At 32.4% G+C, this 24,755-nt stretch overlaps 1 protein-coding gene across 3 annotated transcripts in view; it reads left to right on the plus strand.

Moving 5' to 3' along the window:
* The window catches only part of Sol1, a 941,015-nt gene that overhangs the window by 695,589 nt on the left and 220,671 nt on the right, over window positions 1-24,755 (plus strand). The window contains exons 1-2 of one of the 3 annotated variants that reach the window (XM_072532790.1): window positions 1,393-1,514; window positions 9,264-9,357. The exons of 1 other annotated variant lie outside the window; for it this stretch is intronic. The gene's annotated coding sequence lies outside the window, so the exon portion shown is untranslated. Of the gene's footprint in view, window positions 1-1,392; window positions 1,515-9,263; window positions 9,358-24,755 lie in introns of those variants that run through there. One more of the 3 variants, XM_072532791.1, reaches the window with a different exon arrangement.

A 24,755-nucleotide genomic window follows, 5' to 3' on the forward strand; every position in this document is an offset into this window, starting at 1 on the left:
CAGATTGTGCGTAGCAGTGCCAGAGGGAAGGCTAAGGATAATTTGACCGAAAGGCCGTCCAAAATCATACATAGTGCGTTGAAAGAAAATGTAGATTGCTTGAGCCACATGTCTGTTAAAGACGTTAATTTAATACGAAATCAAATATACAGTGAACGGCGAATGGCTCAACCGAAACTGCCCAAAAGTAAAGAAGAAACTATTGCTGCGGTAAATATTATGAATATCAAAACACTTAAAGACGAGAATTTTATATTTGCGGTTGAACTAAGTTCTAACATTATCATCTTCTCGTGTAACACTAACATGCGTTTTCTGTGCGGCAGTGAAACGATTTATATGGACGGTACATTTTATTACTGTGCTCAATATTTCAAGCAATTTGTTACCATACATGTATTTATCAATGGACATTATATACCATTGTGTTATTGTTTACTTCCCGACAAATCGGAACAAACCTATATAAAACTATTTAATGTTTTGAAACGCAAATGTGAAGTAATTGGTCTAAAATTCAATCCAAAAATCATTTTCTCCGATTTTGAAATTGCTATCCACAATGCTGCACGTTTTGAATTTCCAAATGTGCACATTAAAGTGTGCCGTTTTCATCTTATGCAAGCTTGGTATCTTAATATCGGTGGTTGTGGCTTAATTCGGGAATATAAATTGGCAGATAGTGAAATATCTAAATGGCTGAAATATATTTTTGGGCTGCCATTTTTACCTCCCTCAGAAGTCGAAGAATCTTTCATAAATGATTTTATGGCTATTCAACCAAAGGATTCAAAAATTGAAAAGTTTTCCGACTACTTATTGGAAAACTACATTGGCGACCACGCAACATTTCCGTCGGAGATGTGGGCTGCGATGAGTGAGAGTTTACAATTAACAACTAATGCTTGTGATTCGTTCCACTCGCGTTTTAATGATAATTTTTACCATGCTCATCCAAATATTTTCCATTTTATTGATGTTTTAAAAAATGTTGAAACTGAAACTTACATTAAAATTAATGTGACTGTAAGTGTCTGTAATAGTGAAAGTAATAGACTTAAAGATCCAAAGAGAAGAAAAAAAATTATGTTCGTTAGAAATAGGATACATGAGTATCAAACTAACTGTATCGATCGATTCCATTTCGTAAAATGTATGTCGTATTTATTTCAAAGTGACAATTAAACCTTATCAAGCTTAATCTCTAGAATTTTATTACCTGACTTTCCATTTACATTTCAATTACACCCAGCGTCCAAATCATGTATGCAGAAACAGGTAATTTTATTTTTCAGTGTCGAATTTTAAATTTAGCGTCCAAATCATGCACGCCCGCTCTAACTATCTTATGTTTACAAAAATTTAGGTAGATTCTATATTTGACCACCAAGAGAGAAAGACGTGTTTTAGGTACTCATTAATCGTGCTAGTTAAATAGTAATTATTCAAGTAAATTTAAAAGTAATTAAGTATAAAACTAAGTGAAAGTGATTTATATACTGAGTATTGGAATCGTGAGTAAATAAAATATACTTTTTTCATCTATTTGAATTTAGATATTTAAGTAAATCACTGCAATTAGTTATAAGTATTATCCAATTTCCATGAACTTGTATCACAGCGAAAGCTGTAAAACAGCAACGGTTTTAGTCGAATTTTAAATCCATTTAAAAGATGTCATCTTCCAGTCAGCTACCACAAAATGCATCTTACTCAAAAGCAGTTAGCCAACCACGCAGTATATTAACCCCAAACAGAGATCAAGCTATTCTATTTAACACTCTAGAGAATTGTACAATTAATGATTATCTTGAAGGATTGAGTCAGCATATAGAACCAAAAAATATAATTTTCGCATCCCGTATATCAAACGGTAGAATATGCATATACTTATCATCTAAAAACCTAGTAGATAAATTCATAGCAGAAACAAAGAAGATGATACTCTAAGCTTCCGAAGACAAATTTTCGTTTCACCTTTTCCAGACAACTTTGTAGTACCTGAATCTTTTATCATCGAGTTGGAACAAACATTATACCGCATATTTATAGCCCAAAATGAAACATGTTTCAAATGCAAATCATACTCAATAAGATAATCTACAAAATACTCCCACAATCTCAAATACCACTCCCTCCACACTTACTACGTCTTCTCAAACCACATTACAAACAGTAGTAATCCCAAATTTATCAATAAACCAAACCCAACAATGCTCTCTACAAAACACATCTATACATTTGACCACTTCTTCAATTAACACTGCAATCGCAACACCTACATCATCTGAGTCATCCTCTAATACCGAAAAACATAATCAACCTCACCCGAAACAAGTCAACACTTACCTCCAAATAAAAATACACATATGAATTCTCACGAACCCCAGATAACTTCGAACAAAGCAATCGGAAAAAGAACCCTAGAAGATGCAATCACCCAACCCGCCGAAGAAAACTTCTTCGAAAAACCTACGCTTCAATTAAAGAAAAAACCAAAACTGATGTCAAAAACTTGACATCAGAGATGAGATACTAAATCTCAAAACATTACTAGAACCAGTTAGAGAATATGTAGAAAGAGAAAAGCAATTGTTAAGCTTCGATCAAGTAGTGGATCTATTCGAAAATATACAAGGATCAAAAGACATAATCAGCGTAACAAAATTGTACTCAGAAGACTCTCATGTACTTATAAAGTTTCTAACGGAATTACATCCACACTACATCAACAAAAAAATGAAAACCAGAAGCACCAAATTAATACAAAAATTTGGCAAACACATAGGATTTCTCCCTGCAGTGTAAACTTCATTGTTGGAAGAAGATTCCGACTAATCGGTGAATAATTTCTATAAAGAATAATTACATTCACTTCTCTGCTTTAATAGAACTTAAATGTGTTTTATACCCATTTTGAAAAACTAAAACATATTATCTCTGAAACACAACCATCTATTATCTGTCTACAGGAAACAAATTTTAAAAATTCAAACCATGTATATAATTTCGTAATTATGTATGTTTTTATAATATTAGATTAAACCAAAACATTGCCAGTGGAGGGGTAGCAATTTACGTGGATTAAAAAATTCATGAGCACACAGTTACCAGTGACTTCAAATAATATTGAATTAATAACTATCGCAATAAATACACCCCAAAAGATTTATATATATGTAATATGTATATCACACCAAATCAAACTATATCTCAAGAAGATTTAACAGCTATTTTAGAACAAATTCTTTCACCTAGAATTGGAATTGGAGATCTTAACTGCCACAATCCCATGTGGGGTTCCACAGAAGAGTTATGGTAACCGCAATATTTTATAGAGTGAATTCCCATTGTACAATTTTCAGTGAGTAGGTTAAAATAATCAATTACTATGACAGTATTATCCATATTATAAAGTGGAAATATGGAATTAATAGAATTGAGAAAGAATCAGGAACACGATAAATTGATCTATAAAATGTAATTGATGGTATGTAGTCAGTTATTGCAATACTGATATTTAGGAATGTAATAAAATTATAGGTACAGTTACTAGAGAATTACTAAGTTTGTGTTTAAAGGTTAAGATCTATTATATTATATATTGTTTAGTATGTTGCAGTAGATGTTACTTAAATGATTGGTGTCTGTCTTATAATTGATAGATTCAGGAGTTTTATTAATGTGTACCATTTCAAGGAAAAGCCGATTTTTATAATTATCAACTTGTTCTAAGATTTTTACATTATTAAAGTCAAAGTTATGTCCTGTCTTCAAGTGGTGGTCCACTAAGGCACAAGAGTTTTTTTGTATGTTACAGTCACTTTTGTGTTGAGTGACACGTTTTTTAAGCCACTGTTGACTTTGACCAATATAACAACTTTGACATTGACTGCAATTTATACTATAAATTATATTAATAATATAAATTATAGATAATAATAATAATAATACTGCTCAAAAGTAATCAGTAACTTGAAGTATTTGTTTTGTGTTTTATGTTTTGGTAAAACAACATTTCCTTTTTTAATAGTGAAATTATTTATCCTTTAATAATCCTTTGATTATACCACTATGCCGAAATGTAAATGGGTAGAAAATGTGATGGATAGAAATTCAAATTGACAAGAAGATGAAAAATGTTGTTATTTGTAGAGTTGTCTGATATCAGATGGTACACGGATTAAGAAAACTTCAAAGTATAACGAATTGGTGTCATTTAAACTCGAGAAAAGTTCGAGCTATTCGTGGTGATTTAAAACTAAGCATGATGTATGTCTGTTTGCGTCCTAAAGATTTTAAAGTCATTCGATTTAAAGACAGTAATGTTGAAAGCGAGCAATATTTTTCAAATCGGTTTTAGTGTAAACTTTTTTTATATAAAATTAAGCCATTAAAAGATAGTTTTAGAGAATAGTTCTAAATTTTATATATCACAAATAATATTAAATATCTCCTAGATAATCATTAGATTGTATATATTAATATGATCCGAAATTGTATAAAGAGAGAAAAATGTATAGAGAAAAAGAAGAAGAAGACAAACAATTTATAAAATGATGTTATAATTATATTCTAGATATACGGTTTTAATTTTATAGTGTTGGTGAAGTGCTAAAATAGAGACTGTCAATTTTAGATTTATGTTTGAACTGAGACTTTCTAAATTATGGAAATCAACAGATTTAAGAATACTTTGGAAATAATAGGTTGCATTGAAATATGATATCTACTTGCCGTTTTTAGTGATTTATTTCTGTTATCTCAAAAGCAGTCATTAACAGTGAAGGAGAAAGTAGAAAGTCTTGTACGATTTGTACACAATTACGGGAATTTGAAATTAGTTGAGTTTTAAGAATTTGGATAGTTTTGGAATTTGGTTGAATTCAAAGAAAGAATATTGGTTACAAGAAATTATGGAAGGGATAGACAGACGGGAATAAGATTGAAAAAGCAAGGAAGCATCTGCTGTTGGACTTGGTTGGAAGCGCGTAAAGACAAAATCGAAAGGAGTGTGCCGATAGTTTGTTTTTTAAAACCGATAAAAGAAAAATTATTGTGGCGAAAAGTAGTGTAAAGAAAGTGTTGAAAGCTTTAGTTGCAGTATTTGTAAGTAAAATAATTTACTATTCTTGGAGCGAAGCATAGCTAAGGAGAATTTTGGCCCTCCAATTGGAGCAATAAACATTGATATGAGTTTGTCGACAGTTTTGTTTTTATAAGCAGAACCTGAGAAGGAGTTTGTTGGGTAGAAAACTAAAGTAAATCCTATTAGAAAAATATAGAGGCAAATTGTGGAAACGAAAAATTGATTGAACTATATTTAATTTGAATTGTTTTGTGGTTAATTGTATATGTAATAGAGGAATTTAGCGAAACATAAGATATTTACTTAGTGGATGAAAATCTATATTTTGGTCACAATATTTTGAATTTAGTGCACCAAGTGATTTCTTTTATTTATTTCCTTCTACTCCTCTTTTTTCTCAAGAACTATTAAAAGAAAACGTAATGTTTTAAAGGTATAAATTAAGGTAAAGAACCCTGTGATGAGAAAAACATATATTTATTAATCTGGCGTCTATATTAAAATTCATTAAAGAAATTTTTTCATCATAATTAATTTGATTTTGTGTATGGAATTTCAAAATTAACTTATCATATTAATATAAATATTCATTTTAAGCCCTCTTCTCTATTCGGATTGCCGAATATAATTCTCGCCATTCATCTCTGTTGTTTGTAAGACGTTTCCACATTGGTCCTGCAGTTCTTTTAATATCGTCGCTCCATCGCATTTGCGGTCTTCCTCGTGGTCTTTTGGCTTCATATGGCCGCCAATTCGTAGGAACTTTTAAAGAAAAATATGCCATTGCTTACTTTATCCGCCTTCAGAATCTTTATATCGGTCCATTTGAATTTACTGCCATCATCATCTTTATTGTAGTTTCCTGTACACAGAGGTTTGAGGTCAAAAAAATTCTCATGTGTCAGCTCTTCACCAGTATAAGGCTTTCCAGTTTTCTTTGCTGTTTTAATCAGAGTGATATACTGGTCTGGAACGTAAATTGGAGATGATTTCAATGCTCTCGTAATGTTACGTTGGATGACAGAATGAACAGAGTCTCCTTCGTTTTGGGTGTGCCCTTTTATTAGGAGCTTATGAGTAATACTCTTGATGTTTGGCAATTCTTGAGTTGCGTATTGGTACATTGCCTGCATGAATTTGTTCTTTTGTTGGCCACAGCAATTATCGCTATAGAAAGTGACATCACAAGGTTCCGTGACATTGTCATTCAATTTTCTAAGATACATTAGAACACAGGAGCCAATTTCATTAATACCTCGGGCTCTTTCTTCCTTGTGCCATACAAAACAAGTTGTGTCCTTTGTACCGAGCTCGGTTACTGTGAAATTAAGTAGATTTAATTTAGACGTACAATAGAAGCTCGACACATCACCCCGTGGACAAGGCATCACCGCTTGGAGGTCGTACACAGCCACTACGAAGGTATTACTCACAAGCTCTTTATCTCTATCTTTTTCAGCTCTAGCGAGAGTCTTTTGTTTCAGGTGCTCGTCGTTAGTTTCTTGTATTACCGATTTATCTTCAGCGTTTTGGTAAGCCATGCAATCTTCGCATTGATCCTTCTTGGGCTGCCAGAAAGATAAGTTAAAATCATGTATAAATATGTTGTAGTATACTTGATATGAAACGTGTGGTTTACCTTCAGATTCACATTTGTCTACGTAATGTCGATGTAGTGCCGCGACTGTTAACCCGCCCTCAATATACTCCTGAGTCGATCGCGACCTACAGTAATGACTTTCTATGCGGGGTATTGAATTGATGTGTGCTTTGACACCATCGGTCAGCTCTGAGTCTAGTGTCTTATGGTTGTTATGTTTTCCCCTGTTATCTTTAAGGTGCACACCAGTTTCGGACTGTTTTTTGACAACGGTTCTGATCATAGTGTCTGAGATTGCAAGGGTATTCATGAAGAATACTTTACATACCCGAGTTTTTTTATTGTTCCGAGTCAGATAAAATGAGTGATTGTAATTTTTGCGACTGCTACCTTCACGAACGTATCTATATTTTGGTTCTACCTTGGTCATGTGATCGTGAATAAACTGTCGTTGGATTTCCAGATCACCGCACTCCCAGAACCTTTCAAAGATGTGTTTTCTTTCTTCAAACGTAAACTCTGTAGAACATTTTAATTTACATTTATCGAAACATACAGGACCCATTTTTTTGGCATCATAAACTTTCTTAGACTTGGACATAGAAGTATAGGACATACCTTTGTTTTTCAATAGCTTGCTCTGGTTTCGTTTCCATAAAAGCGGTTCTGCTTTTCTTTTACGACACCTACTGCGCGATTCATCATCAGCACTAGGAGACTGCTCACCGATGCTAGATGGGTGCTCGTCAACGCTAGGTGGCTGATCGTCAACTCCGGGTGATGGTGAATTAATTTTAAGTAACTTCTGGTTATCCACGGCTGATTGCGGAAGGTCTTGAATGCCAGGTAACTGTGCTTGTGGTTGTTGTTCTTCATCGGAATCTGACTGGGCTTTGTGGTTTTCAGAAAATGGATCTTCATACGTAGGATCTTTGACACTATCATCGGATGAGAAATTTTTAGATTATTTGCAGAACTGGAGCTACTTGAAGAACTAGAACTGGAACTGCTCGAAGAGCCAGAAGATTCACCAGAGGAAGAATCACTGTCTGAGTCTGTTTCTTTAATGACTAAAGATGGTTTATTGAATATTCTGTGATTTGGAGGCGTTGCTTGAATATCTTCGTTATTTTCAACGGAGTTCAGAATATCTAAAGATAACTGACTATCCGGTAGAGAGCTAATGCCATTAGCATCATATTCATGATAAATAATATTATCAGTCTGAATGTCAATTGAATCCAGTTCACTAGGTCGTATTGTTGAAGCAGATTGCCGTTCATCTCGAGGGTCATTTATTGGTGGTATCATGTCCAAAATACGTTGCGCTCTTCTTGCCATTCTGAAAATAAAAACTAATTATAAGTACCTACCTGTATCAAACAATTTACTTTCTCGTAAATAGGCGTTATAATATATCTATATGGGTAAGTAAAATTTAATTGGTTTTAAGATTTCTAAATTATTTTGTTTAACCCATAAGATTACTCCAAAAACTACAAAAACTTTCCGATAAAACAACAGTAAAACTAAAAATTGCTTTTTAATATATAAAATAAAATCTATTTAGAGATCACTTTCAAATACAAAGATACCATATTTCGAAATATGTAACTTTAGAATAAAGAAATAAGAAAATAATTCTAATTATTTTTTGCAAAACTAACATAATTCAAAATGGTAGTATTGCATACAAAAATAAGAGAGAATATCAAATTTATAAACGAAAAACTAACCTATTTTAAAATATTGTACTATTGCACATAAAAATAATAAGATACTTACGTGTATGTGATCTGCAATACGAATGTATTTTTGAATGTGGCACTTTTGAATATATAATTTCACCTGTCTTTTAGCAGTTTTTTGGAATGTGTTAGTTTTTCATAAAAAATGCGTGCACTCATGCCGAATGTCTGATGGCAACTGAGGATGGGGTAGTTTTGCACGGAACTCAGTTACAGAAACGGTACAAAACAAAACTATGGTATGTGGGTTTACGGGTGCTTTTGATCATAAAACGACGGCTGGTTGAGCGAAATATTAAAGTTTCATCGGTTAAGATGCATTTTATGCAAAAAAATCAGTTTTGATATTTTTTGGAATGTGTGACTTTTGTATTTAAGGAGCGATATATATAATATATATATATATATATATATATATATATATATATATATATATATATATATATATATATATATATATATACTTTTCTTTTGATGATTAGTAACACAACTAAACAAATAAATTAATGATTTAATGTAATTTTTGTTTTCCATGTTTATTTCATCCTCGCATATGATCTGCATTGAACTTTATAATCATAAGTTCTAATCATTTATTTTAATTTTGGATTATTACATCCTTTGTTTATTGGGGAAATAAGTAACCACCAAAAGGTTTTCACTCCGCTCCCATTCTTAATGATTCACCTCTCTCTTATTGAATTTTTAGTGGATGATTTTCTACCTTCAATTCTTCTGTTAGATATAGCACATAAATCTATTTTTTTCCAATAGTGATATTTTGTTCTCTAAAATTATTACCTGATAAAGAAATTTTCTTACCTAGATGCCTATGTATTGTTTTGATGTCCCTCATGTCAGATGGGGCTCGAAGGACCATGAACAGAATTTTGGATCAGATGCGAAATGAAGTTAAGAACGTAAGTAAAATCACCAAACCATATTTATCATTTTATTGACACTAACCTAATTTTTATTGACTTGAAGCGTTAGGATCTGGCTTAGTTTTTACCGATTACTCTTACTTTGATCTGTTACGGGCTTTTAGAAATAAATTACAGGCCATGCTTCTCGCACTAATCCTTATTTCAAATATGATTAAACAAATAAATATTACAGCTTAAATCAGCTGCATGTGGCAAACAAATAAATGTAAGCTATACATGCAATATTATTATTTAAAAAAAATGGCGTTCTTTGCACGACGTAATTAAATCCAGATTAATAGATGTTTAATAGATGATATTAAACATATTGACAACGCAAAGAACAAAGTAGAATAGACTAAAAATGGAGACACCAATATCATAAAAAAATGGGTGTGGCAGTCCACTGGGACTGCCGGTAGAAGTTATACTTCTATACACGCGTTCGCAGTTACAAATTTATATGGGAGTCAATCTGCACAATCATTACATGTAATGCTATAGGTAAGAGAGAGCAGAAGGAGAAACAGAATTAGGTATATAGGTATATGGTGCATCGTTTGCTGTATATAAACAACATTTGACCTGTAATAGAAATATAGTAAATAAAGGATTGAATCAATATTTTGATGAAAATATATATTTTTATTTTCATATATGTATGAAAGGAGTTGAATGCAAAAAAAATTTTTTTACATATACTCTGCAGTAAAATTCATTGTTTATTCTGTTATTAATATAAAAATACAATACAATACACTGCAACATAATTCAATATAATAATACAATACAAATTAAAATGCAACATTCACTCGAGAGAAAATATATCTTCTGTCTCTCTCTTACCTATATCTTACATATGTAATGATTTTGTCGATTTACTCCCATACAAATTTCAAACGTCGAACGCGTGTATAGAAGTATAATATATAAGTATAAGTATAACTTCAAAAACGAAATAAGTCCCACCCAAACAACTCTTTTCTGTACCTTAAAACTTGAATTACTAAATTTTTAGGTAAGCGAACTAAGCCTCAGTTTTATTAATAGCGTCTTGGCGCCATTTTGTAAGATGCTTTTAAATTGGACCATGGAGAAATTAATATATTATTTAAAAGCACTTGTATAAATCATTAGGTCCCTGAATTTTTATATTCTTTGTGGCATCGTTTCAAAATCCCCACTAAATTGTAAAAAACTTATTAAATTAACTCTCGGTGAAAGAATAAGTCTTTCTTCCCAGATGGATAACGTCACTAGTATCATATATATGCCAAAAATCATAATTTAAAAATAAAATCAATTTTTTTTTTTTAATTTAGGTCATGCATATAAACATATACATAAATGTAATGTAAAATAACAATCATTATAGTTATTTGTTACTTTCATCTCTACGCACATGACTACTTCAATATATCTACTAAATATTCAATGATAAATAAAATAGTTTGGAACATTAAATAATGTATAAATTAGCCAAACAATATTAAAAAATATATTATGATTTATCCATTCTTTGATTTTTAAAACCAAAGTGACAAAAATCAGAACATTATAATTAAAAAAATACATTCCCTCGTTGGGATCGAACTCGCGACTTCTGGTTCTAAATACAGCGATTCAACTCATTGGACCAAAAGCCTTAAGTAATAAGGTGGCTAATCAATGTCATTATTTGTCAAGAACATTATGTTAGTTTTTTGATTGTATTTTGTGTTTGTGTTTATTTATTTATTGTATTCCAAAAATGGAAAGGTTATTACGAATTATAGAAGTTCCAGGAAGAATATTTATTTACAAAAGACTTTGGTCAAATGTATATATCTACCGAATTAATATAATATAAGAATAATAATAAATATTAAATATATTTACATTTTCATTCTCGAGAGAGAAAGAGAGATAAAATATATCTTCTGTCTCTCTTTTACCTATATCTTACATAGGTAATGGTTTTGCTAATTCACTTTCGTACAAATTTCCAACGTCGAGCGCGCGTATAGAAGTATAACTTCAAAAATTAGCGTTCTTTACACGAGGCAATAAAATCCATTGTTTAATATACTTCATCTAATTTACTTACCGTTGCACGTCATTCGCGTCATAGCCCGTGAGGTCACATGGTACGAAATATTTGGGCGGTAGGTGTGTTCTTTTTTAGAATCACTTTGCCGAGTACACTGGCATTACAGCCACTAGACATATTTTATTATAATACTCGTAGAAATAATATTTAAAGATTTGTATTAATATTTCTATTAAATCTGTTCTTTTTAGAATAAAATTAGTGTGTTTTATTTTAAAAATTTCACGTAAGAATTTAATAAGAATTTGTTATGTTGTATAATCGACTTTTGCAACAATTATGTGACCTATTTGATTTAAAATGGATTCAGGATTTTTTATACTTTGGCAACTATGTCAACTTCGATCTCTGTCAATGATAATGACGTGCAATGGTAAGTAAATTAGATGGACTGTAGATGACATTACACAAAGATATTTACTAAGTTTTATACTTTATCCCAACTCTCTACCTATAATTTATTTATTAATTACTACAGTCGTCAGAGACGAAAATGCCACTGAACCTCTAAGAATCATACGAACAAGCTGAATTTTGCTGAGCATATTAATTTTGGGACCCTAAAAAAGATGCAAAAAAGTTTACCACTTTGACCCCCGGGCTTTTCCGTAAAACCCCCCTCTTAGGGGGTAAAAATGCAAAAAAATTAATTTACCAAGAATTTGTACGCCGCAGAAAAAAATGTTTTAAAATATTTTAAATAAAAAATGTAGCTGAGATAATTTTAAACAAAAATGTTTATTAGGACTTTTTGTGTAGAATGAACCGTTCTCTCACAAACATCGCTTGAAGCGACCGTTGATTTTGAATGTCAGTTAACCCATTAGTTACCAAGGTCTGAAAAAATAAGAAAAATGAGGATTTTTTTATAATTTTGATTATCATAAAGTAATTAAACTAAATAATCAAGAAAAGAAATTAAAACATATGTTTTTTTGCAAAAAACTGGATGTTGCGTAGACGCATCACCAGTCAATGCTGTGTACTATGTGTAGTATTTCTGAAACCAGCCAATATGAAGCTAAACGTTACATTTTTTGCAGGTATAAATTGTCTGACTGACAAATTTGACGTCTTCTTCGTACTTCTGTCTTCTGTGGCGTGTGAGTACTATTTTGGCATATTTGGATTTCACGATTTGTTGATGGAGTTGCTATTTTTTTTCTTTGGCAAATTTCAATTTTTAGTATGCACATAACAAATTAAGATCTAAAATCCAGCTGCAACATATTTTTTTCATGTGTAGTGTTATAAACTTTTCATGAATTTGCCAGAATATTATCCATGGTATTTGTGAACAAGGGCCACCACCATCTTTTTCCTTTGATATTTATACGATAATTGGCTACTCCATTATTGTGAAGGTGAACATCTCCCATATATTTATTGTACTTGGACACAACATAAGGTTGTGGTACTTCATGAAACTTTTTTGTTGTCTATTGTACTTCACACTATGACAACGTTTGAGGTGGATTCGCCACGTGCAACTAGCAAAAACGCGCAGAAAGAGTATTTCATATATGGCCGTAAATACCAACCAAAACAGATTTGCAGATCAGGTCTTAAAAATTTCGTTCTCGCTTATAATACTATTTGACCGATGATGCGTTTACGCAACACATACATTTAAAGTTGATTAAAAGAAAAATTATTTCTTGTATATCCTTATTCATAGGAAACACATCACTTTTAACATATTGTCGAGTAAATAAAAGCTAAATAAAGTCAGAAAAATGGGCACAAAATGGGTTTTAACAGCGCGAAATCAATGTTCAATAAAATTTGTATCAGCTTGACGGTAAAAATTCTATATCTTTTGATTTAAGTGTCCTAACGACAAAAATCAAGATGCGTTTTAAAGGTAAAGAGTTCTGCTTTCGTATGCAATTCTTTTATTTTGTCGCTAATAAACTCAGATTTTTGAAGGTGTTAAATAAATAAACGTGGCGCGATTTTTGCCATTTTTTATGATTCTCATGAGATCAATACAATCTATATATTCCATTAACTGGTTACTATAAAAATTTGATTACTCGAGCTTAACTTTCCAAACTTTTAGCATGAAACATTATTTTTGAGTTTTGTCAACAAACGTGAGGCATTTGAAACATGCTTAAAAACTCTGGATTTAAACTTTCACATAACAAACGATCTAAAACGTTTAAATGATTTTTTTTTTTGAATTACACTAATATGTTTTTCTAAAGAACTAAACTTCTTCTATAAATACACCCAAAAAGCGTCTTCTTGGAGGCATTTCCAGTGACGTACAATCGTTTGTAATGGAATACATAAAACTCTGCGTTTTTTATTCATATTTCGTATTTGTTACCACAACTCAAAATTGAAATTTCATATCATAGGTCATTTTTATAAAAACTGAGTTTATTTGCGGCAAAATACAAAAACTGTATACGAAATTTGCACTCCTTGTCTTTAAAACGCATCTTAATTTTTGTCGATAGGACACTAGGATCAAAAGATATCAAATTTTTACCGTCGAGCTGAAACAAATTTTTTTGAACATTGATTTCGCGCGCGTATTTGACATTCAAAATTAATGGTCGCTTCAAGCCTTGTTTTTGAGAGAACGGTTCATTCTACACAAAAAGTGCTAATAACCATTTTTGTTTAAAATTTTCTCAGCTACATTTTTTTATTTGAAACATTTTTTCTACGGCTATCAGATTCTTGGTAAATCGATTTTTTTGCATTTTTACCCCCCTACGAGGGGGTTTAAGGGGAAGTGGTAAACTTTTTTGTATCTTTTTTGGGATCCTAAAATTAATATTCTCGGCAAAATTGAGCTTCTTCGTATGATTTTTAGGTGTCAACTCTCTGACTTAAGTCTTAAAGTCTCAAAAAACTTAAGTCTTTTAAGATTTTTAATTAAAATATTAGAAATACATATTTTGATTTACAATATTTGCATAGAACTATAGAAGAAATGCTGTGTGTAACATAAACTTAAATTGTCTTTTTTATTTATAATATTAATGCACTCGTATGACGACTCATATTGTCAAATTAATAATACTTTATTTACCAAAACTCTTATTGTCTTTGTCAAAATAAACAACCATAGAATAAAACCAATTTTAATCCATATTTTTTAACAATAATATATATTTTTTGTATTAAAGGTTTTACCAAAAACCGGGTGTTTTTAAAAAGCAAATTTAAAATAAATAAAACTTTGCGATACACAGCATATCTACGACTTTTCCCATGCGAAGTTGTTGCTGAACATTGTAACAAGACGTTCAGAAAATTATAGAGACGTGATTCTTCGAAAATCGCCACCAGTAGAATCTTAAAATAGATAGAACTCGATCTTATTTCCCGTCATATAAAATATGACTTGCAGTGCAAGGGAAAAATGTGTTCGTAAAAATTGTACACGGAATTAGTATTACTTTGTAAACTTGAATTCTGCAGTAAGAACTTGGAAAGTTTCAGCAAAATGTATTGTACTACTATTTAAGTATGAAATACTCCTGATGTATGCTATCAGCGTATTTTTTGTCACAAATACTTTCTTTTTTAGAGATACGAACCGTGTATAAAAGTTCTTAGATTACCTTTTATCACAAAAAAACATTTTGACTAAATAAAAAGTAATACAAATTCAAAACTAATTTTACTAATATTTTCGGGCGCACTGCAGCCCGAAATACCACTACTTCAGCGTCTCACTGACAACTAAATAAATCATATATGACTATGTGCATCGTCAATAGCCTAATATAGTCATTTAAGAGCGGCATATAGGACCAAATATTGGCATATGCAGAGAAAATAATTTAATAATAATGAACACATTTTTTAAACACAAAGATATACATAAATATATAAGAGAAGTCAAAAGTACAGGCGAAAGATCCATCATAGACTATGTGTTAGTAAATAGATCATCTAGTTAATGCATTAAAGACGTAAGAGTAAAACGAGGGGCCCAAATACATAGTGACCACTATCTAGTTAGAGCCAGAACCAGCTTGAGAGTGCGACAAGAATCAATCACGAAAGAGACCAAGGAAACAAGTATAGCTCATGATACACCCACTATAGAAGTAATCAGGTCACATAATCTAGCGGACAAGGAGACAGCAAACAAGTTTGAAAACTACGTTAAAAACTACCTAACACGCTGAACATGACTGTGACAGACCCAAATTGGCAAATACTTAAAGAAGGACTCCTAAACGGTGGTAAACAAGCATGCGGAATAACAAGAAATAACAGAAGCAAAAAGTGTACAAACTGATGGAACAATGAAATAAATGCAGAAGTGAAGTCCAAGAAGATAGCTTGGAAAATTTATTTAAGGAACGGAACTGCAGACAACTACCAAATATATAAACTGCAAAGAATCAACGTCAAAGATATGATACTAGCAGCGAAACGGAAAATTTGGGAAGAATTCGGAAACAAGATGGAAGAAGACTACCACTCTAACGAAAAGTTATTTTTTAAAACTCTGGAGAATTTACGAATCAAAAAGGCTCCACAAGCACCAAAGCAAATAAGGGATAAAGAAGGACACTTACTGCATGACAATGACCACATCCTAGATAGATGGAAGCAATATTTCGAGGATCTACTGAACATCCAAGACGATGTAGACATTATCACAGAAGAACCAGAAGAGGTAGAGCAAGAAGACAAGGGCATTGAACTGCTAACAAAAGTATGTAATATGGCATGGAGTGAGAGCCAAATACCAAAAGATTGGGAAATGGGAGTTATTCTTCCCATTTTTAAAAAGGGAGACAGACTCGAATGTAGTAACTACAGAGGAATAACACTACTGAGCTTCCAGCTAAAGTATATGAGAGAATAATAGAAAAACGTCTTTTACAAGAAGTTGATTCTAAAATGGAATATTCACAGAGTGGATTTAGAAAAGGCAGAAGTATCCAAGATCACATTTTTACTATCAAGAAACTAATACAAAACGGACGGAACTCAAGCACTGAGTTATACCAACCTATATATACTTAGAAAAGCCATTTGATAGTACTCCAAGGAAGGTGATTGACATTGTTTAAAAAAGAAAGGTGTGAAAATTAAACTTAGGCAAGCCATTATGAGTATATATAGACATACAAGGAACAGAATCAGAACCGATAATATGGAATCCGAAGAGTTCATAGTAAATGAGGGTCTACGTCAAGGAGAAGTCCTAGGCTCCATACTGTTTAACATTGTCTTGGATGACATAATTAAAGAAACTATAGCAAAAACATTGAAAGTATATGCCGGACATAGAAATCTAGATGCAGTGTGGATCTCAGAGTGTGCATACGCAGACGATCTAGTGATATTTGGGATAAATGAAGAAGCACTCAATCGAAATTTACAAGTATGGAACGCTGCACTAATTAAACGAAATTTGAGGATCAATAATGAGAAAATGAAAGTAATGGCATGTGGAAAAAATAGAAAATAAACGAAGATAACACTTAACGGAAATACACTTGAACAAGTCGATACTTACAAATACTTGGGAGTACAAATAGAGAACAGAGGAACTAAAGAAACTGAAATAAGTTCCAGAATATAAAGTGCTGCTCGGATGTACCACGCAATTAAAAGTACGTTTTTCTCGAAAAAAGAAGAAAGAAGAAGTTTTTTTAGAAGATTAATGGGTAAAACCAGGTTAGACAAAATTAAAAATGAGGCAGTCATAGAACATCTTAAGGTCCAATCAATTATCAAGAAAATTGAAGAGGCCCAACTGAGATGGTATGGACACATGGTTAGAATGAATCAAGAAACACCAGTTAAAAAAGCATTAAAAGCCAGAAGACTAACCGAGAGACCAAGGGACAGGCCAATGAAGACATGGGATGATAATGTAACCTCAATCCTAGAGACACGAGGAATCAGCAAAGAACAAGCAAGAAACCAAGCAAAGAATAAGAAGCAATGGAGAAAAATTGTACATGCAACTAACTAAAGATATTACACCCGACACCTTAGGGTAAATGGGTTTAGGATTATATATATATATATATATATATATATATATATATATATATATATATATATATATATATATATATATATATATATATAGGACCAAAGGCGAGCCTGCTGGAGGGTTAATAATAACATCTTATCTTAAAATTATTTTAAAACTTATGGTATAATTAATTTTCAAGGAGGTCATTAAAATAGTACCGAAAAGTTGCCTTTGATATTTTACTAAATGTTGCCGTTGTAAATGCCGAAATAAATCAATAAAAATAACACAATTTAGAAAGGAAATTATCAAAGATATGCTTACTAAACGCGATTGTGTAATGCCTGCTAATAATTTACACAATTTATTAGAATGTCTAAAAAGAAACTGCTGCAGCCAATGCTATAGGGATATTGTTACCAAGCATGGAAGCAAACAGTACAAAAGGAGACTCCACGTGTGTGGACAGAGTTTTTTGCTCGCGCGAAATGTTTGTGTTCCGACTGCTTTTTTAAGGTCCATGCTGCCAAACTACAGTAATTTTTCTTTATTAGCATTTATGTTAAGTTTTCGGCTATTTTTTTGTACCATCTTTTAGAGTTACGTTACTTGTTAAATAAATATTTAAGCTGAAAAAGCGTTTTTATTACACTTTGATAAACAACTTTTATAAAAAAAAGTAGATGAAAAAGAGAGAGCAAGCGATAAAAGGCAAAATCGGTGCGGATTAGGCAGGCTTCACGGCAGGAAGATCATGCATAGACCACATATACACACTGAAACAACTGTTGGAAAAGAAAAAAGCAAAAAATAGAGATATACACTTGGCATTTGTGGACCTGAGAAAGGCGTATGACTCTGTACCAAGGTCAGAACTATGGAAGGCAATGTATAAATAAGAAATACAGACGGAACTCATAGAAGCTACAAAAGCTATGTATAAAGAAAATAAAGTGTCCATTAAAATGGGAACAAGAATCATAGGAGACTTCACCACAACAAAAGGGCCCCTGAAGGGTTGTTCTACATCTACAACCCTATTCAAAATATACTTAGAGAAAGTCTTGACTACATGGAAAAGAAAACGTGAAGGCATGGGAGTACCGGTACGGAACGAATACCTATATACGTTAAGCTTTACAGACGATCAAGTAGTGATTGCACAAGACCAAGACGACCTCAGCTACATGATGAAGAAACTACAAGAAGAATATATCAAGGCTGGTCTAGATATTAACCTAGCGAAAACAGAGTACCTATCTACAAGTGAAGAAGACATAGAAGATCTACAGATTGATGACAATGTAACAATCAAAGGAAAGGATAAATTCAAATACCTGGGGTTTATAATCACGAAAAAGGCAACAACAGAGGAAGAAATTATACAAAGATTAGGACAAACAAGAACAGCAATCCGACAACTTAATTCAGTAGGGTGGGATAGACACCTAAATATGAAGACAAAAACGCAGATTTATAAAACATTATTGCGAAGTATTATGACATATGGGGCTGAAAATTGGATCATAAACAAGAAAAACGGCAGTAAGATAGTAGCAACAGAGATGGAATGCCTGCGAAGATGCTGCAGAGTAACAAGAATGGATAGGAAAAGTAATGACGAAATAAAGGAAAGAACATCAATAGAAACAGGCATACTAACATATATATAGAACAAAAAAGACTAAAGTGGTATGGACATGTAAGAAGAACTAGCGACAGCAGATGGATAAAGAAAATAACCGAATGGAGCCCCATAGGAAGGAGAAAAAGTGAACGACCCCGAAAATCCTGTAGGAATGAAGTAGACGACGCCATGAGTAAGAGAGGCCTAAACTATGGAAATTGGAACAACAGAGAGAGATGGAAATGGTTGAGCGAAGGAAGGCAGTGAATACTGTGGAATCCGTAAATATATATATATATATATATATATATATATATATATATATATATATATATATATATATATATATATATATATATATATATATATATAAAGTATAATAACATCTAGCTACGGGCTAAAATAATTAAACGGTCTGAGGCCAAAACTTTAATTTCTCCATATAAAATGTACAAGCTGAGTGACTGCTTAGGTACTCGGCATGCAGTTTTGTAAGTTATACTGAGTACCATATATGGCGCTCAATATTTAAACTTATCTTCTGGACTGAGTACCACATGTGGTACTCTTGAGGCTGGCAGTCAACCTATACGAGTACGTAATATTCTTCCAACTTAAGTTACTTACTATACTGTATCTACATTCTCATTTATCTCTGTATTAATAATAAGAAAATGAAAATTATTAAACTATTTAAAAGATATGCACAAGCATATGTTGAACATCTCAGGTACTTTGGAGGCATTTATTAGTCTTTCCATGTTTAATCTCACATTGAGTAGAATAGATCCTTGTGCAGTGCCATTTTGAACTACTCTTCTCAAAGATGTAAATTCATTGGTTCTATAACTCGAAAACTTCGTGTTGTTAGAATTTTTTTAAAGGACAGCATATGCCCTTGAACATTCCTTTCTTGAAATGTTTTTAATATTAGATGTCTACATGTTTTGCCAAAAACTTTCTTATGTTAAAAAATATGGCATTAAAAAAAGTATGAATACAAAAAAAAGTTATGGATTGTACAGAAAATATTTAAATTTAGGTAAACCTGTAATTGCTAAGCTTGTTTGAATAAAATACAAAAGTATCTATCTGTAGTTTTGAAAGTATAACACAGAAAATTAGTTATGCTAAAGTGGAAAGGACCCACCATCATAACTCGTTCTAAATCCACTTTGTCTGATGTTTATTAAATTACTGTTTTCGTGATACCATTTAAGACCATAGAAGGTACCTATTTGGCGATAGGTATTTGGATCGTCTTTGGGTTTATTCTATTTAAGGATTGGGAATTTGTAATCTTGTCTCTTATATACCGCAACTTACGAAATATTTATTATAAAACTGAAATACCTGCACTTTAAAAATAGAAAATAAAATGGTGAATATACTTTGTACAATAACCCTCAGCGTTTTCGAGCGGCTGGCAAGTTGACTTTTACATTTTCAGTAAACCGTAATTTCACAGAGAGTACGCTGCCTGCCCTTTGCATATTTTACTTACTATTTTGAATTCCTTCGTGTAATAACTTTTGTCGGGCCAAAACTCTCATCTTTAAGTCTCTTAGCTGCAGTTAGTCATTATAATATTTAAAATTATTTTAATTTATGGTTGACATACTTAAACATTTTGAATTAATTTTTAGTAGTAAAATTAAAATATAATATTTAACTATGAACTATATACTCCAGCAAGAAAATGATGAAATAATTTTAATTATGTGTAAGAACACATAATTAAAAGCAATATTTTTATAAAAAAAAGTTGGAGTATTATAAACGAGGATCTAATATATCAATATAACCTAAATTTTCGGTACCATTCAGGAATTCTATATTCCTAGTTTGTCTTGCTGTTATATCAATATATTAGCCTCCTTATCTCTTTATTTTAAACTGTTTCTTGCTTTTGTTCAGTTTCTTATAACATTTTCTAGTCTCTATTGGCTTACTTGGATCTTGTAGTTCTTGAAGTACTTTATTTATATTTTCTCTTTTCTTTCTGCCAAGGAATTTCTTTTCTTTCTTACGTAGTTATTTATATTTCTTCTCTGCTTGTCGGATTCTGTGCCCCTGTTGCATCAGTAAATATGCTTTGTTTTTTCTTTCTGTTACATAAATGTTATAACATTCTTTGTCAAAACAGTCATTTGTTCTTGTTCTTCCTTGATTATCTTCTATGCATAATAATTCTTCGGCTGCTGATTTCATGAGGTTTCTGCATTATTCCCACTTTTTGTTTATGTGTTCATGTTTAGTCCGTTTTTTAAGTTGATTTTTAAATTTTGTTCACATTCTTTATTTTTGTTTGTCTTTTTGAGTCCTTCTACACAGTTCATGTTTAGAACCGATTTTCTTTTTTAAATGTTTAAAATTTCGGCCCTTACCCCACTTTGCTTCTCTTCTGGTACGGACGTTTATTATATTCGATTGGTGTCTTGAGCCTACAACAGCATAATCTATAATATTTATTGTAAGTCCGTCTGGTGATTTCCAGATGCTTTTGTGTATATCTTTTTAAGCGAAGTTAAAATTATACAAAGTATTTGCTTCGTTGTGTAGTTGCAGAAATCTGCTAATTCAGCTGTTAATTCATCTATAATGTCCCTATTTTAATGTGTAAACACATTTCGATATAATGTATCGACATTGATTAAATCCGTTATTAAATAGAGTTCTCGTTAATTTGACACTCAACAGAATTAAATTTTTCTCAGAAATAAACTTCTAATCTTGATAATTCAGTTTTTTTCTGTTTACTGTCGTAAACGCAATAGGTAGAATAAATTGCATAAAGTATTGTATTTGTAACAATATGAATTATGTAATGAATGACTCGATGTATAACTTCTTCCAAATAAACACGTTTTGGCATGTTTTTAGAAGTTACCTTGTACATATAGAACAAAGACAGTGACAAACAACAGAAGAACCGGAGTGACTGACATCATCGAGAAGATAGCCAGACTAAAATGGAGATGGGCAGGACACATAGCCAGAATGACAGATGGGCGATGGACAAAGAAATTATTGGAATGGAGGCCAAGGGAAGACAAGAGAAGCGTCGGTCGACCACCTACAAGGTGGACTGACGATTTAAGAAGACTCAATAAAAACTGGATGAGAGCGGCGCAAGATAGACGGGGTTGGAAACATGAGGAAGAGGCCTATGTTCAGCAGTGGACTCTTGAGGCTGGATGATGATGATGATAGAACAAAGAAGCATCTGCGGTTGCTAGTACCCTTTCTATTGACCGACTAAATAATTGAATATCCTTCTGAAATAAAAAGAATATACTAATTTGAGTAATTTACATCTTTAAGTATATAGTCTACTTCCGCTCATCCGCTCAGTCGACAGAATATTGATGAGAATAAAAACTTATTTTATAAACTAGGTCTAACGTAATATTTTTTTTATTAAAAACAGAAATATAATATTTTATTATTACAATGTAAAGTGACCAGCAAGGAAACATATTTTCTTACTGCACCGCCTTTCTTTTTACACCGCCAACAATCGAATTCAAAATTTTCTAAAATTTATGATAGACACGTGATTTCGGCTACATTTCATAACTTACGGAGCGTGATTTCGAATTACTAATTTTATTTAATATTTGCCAGACTATATTAAACGTGATCCAATAGCACAATTCATTATTTGACACAAAAAGCTTTGTTGATACACTCTTAAGGAAAAACATAGTGGACACAATAAAAAAAATACAGCATTAAGACAAATATGTTTTTTATTGAAGTTTCTTAACGATCTTTGTTTCAAAGCACTCACCAATATAACAACTTTAACTACCTATGCTCGTGACAATGGGTCTGTATACAGCTTTCTTTTCTTCTTTATTTTAGCTTGAATTTTATTTAACCACCATCAGGAGCCACATTTACCAAGAGACCAATAAAAGAAGAAATCTAAAGGAGAATTATGGTTGAAAATTGTTGTATCTTTACTCTAAATTAAGAATTAAGCCAACTCTAAAAGGTCTAAGATACGAATATATAAGACAGTGATAAGACATATAGTATTACATGCAATAGTAGAAGGAAAGGTAGAAAGTCGAAGACCAAGAGGAAGATCTCCAATACGAGGTGTAGATCAAATGAAGACTCTGATGGGAAAATCCCTACATGAAGCTGTCCATATGGGACAGGATCGCAGTCAATGAAGACAGCAAGCTTACAATATTTAGAGTGTCAACACGCCCTGACAAGGGCTCAGGAAATGAGGAGGAGGAAGGTATTTTATATTCTTTAATAAATTCTGTTTTATTCGAGTCCATCCATCCAATGGCGCTACAGCCCAAATCGGGCCTTGGCCTCCTTCAACAGGCTTCTCCAACCATCTCTATTTACCGCAGTTCTTGTTGTTGTACCTCCTGTCGTGCCTGCTGCTGCCACTGTTGTTGTAATGGTAGTTGTGTCCCTTTGTTTAGTAATTCCTTAAAATATGTCATACAGGTTCTCTTAATTTCGTCCATATCGCTAATGATTTCATCTTTCTTATTTTTGCAGAGGCTAGTCCTCGGTTTGTATCCTTGTCTTAGATGTTTGATAAATTGGTATGCGCTACGTGTTTCGTTTTCCTTAAACTCTCTCTCTATGTTTAGTATCCGTTGGTTTTCATACTTTCTCTTTTTCTGCCTGCACAGTTTATCTGCTCTTCGTCTTTTGTTCTCATGTTCTGTTTTTCTCTCTCTAGTACGTCTGAGTTTGTAATTCTTATGCGCTTCATTTCTTTCCTGTATAGCTTGTTTGCATTCTTCATCGAACCATGTTTCTTCTCTCCGTTGTGTCTTTGTTCCTAAGACTTCTTTCGCTGTGTTGAGTATGATACTGCTTATTGCGTTCCATTGGTTTTCTATTGTGGAGTCTGCTCTGTTTTCTTCTAGTAATTTTTCATCCACTGTTCTCTCAAATCTTTCTTGTACCTCAGAGACTTTTAGGTTGTCTAAGTTTAGTTTTTCTTGTTTTGTATATTTTTCCTTTACCTGTAGACTGATTTTGCATCTAAACCGTGCCTGTACTAGCAGATGGTCTGAGTCACAGCTTGCACCACGTCTGCTTTTTACATCCAATATACTCGTCGCCATTCTTTTTTCAGCCAGTATATGGTCTATTTGATTGATCGTATTTCCGTCAGGTGATATCCAGGTGCCCTTATGTATGTCCCGATGTGGGAAGCATGTCGAACTGATAATCATATTCTTTCCAGCTGCAAAATCTATTAGAAACTGACCATTCTCATTTGTGTCTCTATGCAAACTATGTTTCCCTATTACCCCTGTGTATTCTTCTTCTTTTCCGATCTTGGCGTTTGTGTCGCCTATCACCATTTTCATGTCGTTTCTTGGTATTGAGTCATAGATTCGTTCTAAATCTTGATAAAAGGCTACCCTAGTGTCTTCTTCCTGTTCATTTGTGGGACAGTGTACATTTATAAGGGTTATGTTAAAGAAATGCGTTTTTATCCTAAGCTTGCAGATTCTTTCATTGATGGCTTGAAAGTCTGTTATCAGGTGCTTCATTTTATTATCTACGATAAAGGCTACTCCAAATTCTTTATTTCCTTCATCTTTACCGCTATACAGTATAGTGTGTGTTTTAGTGTCCCGGATACCTTTTCCCAACCATTTAGTCTCTTGTACTGCAGTGATTCCTATTTTATATCTTTTCAGTTCGTGTAGAAG

The sequence above is a fragment of the Diabrotica undecimpunctata genome, chromosome 5 (assembly GCF_040954645.1).
Source record: "Diabrotica undecimpunctata isolate CICGRU chromosome 5, icDiaUnde3, whole genome shotgun sequence".
Taxonomy (NCBI): Eukaryota; Metazoa; Arthropoda; class Insecta; order Coleoptera; family Chrysomelidae; genus Diabrotica; species Diabrotica undecimpunctata.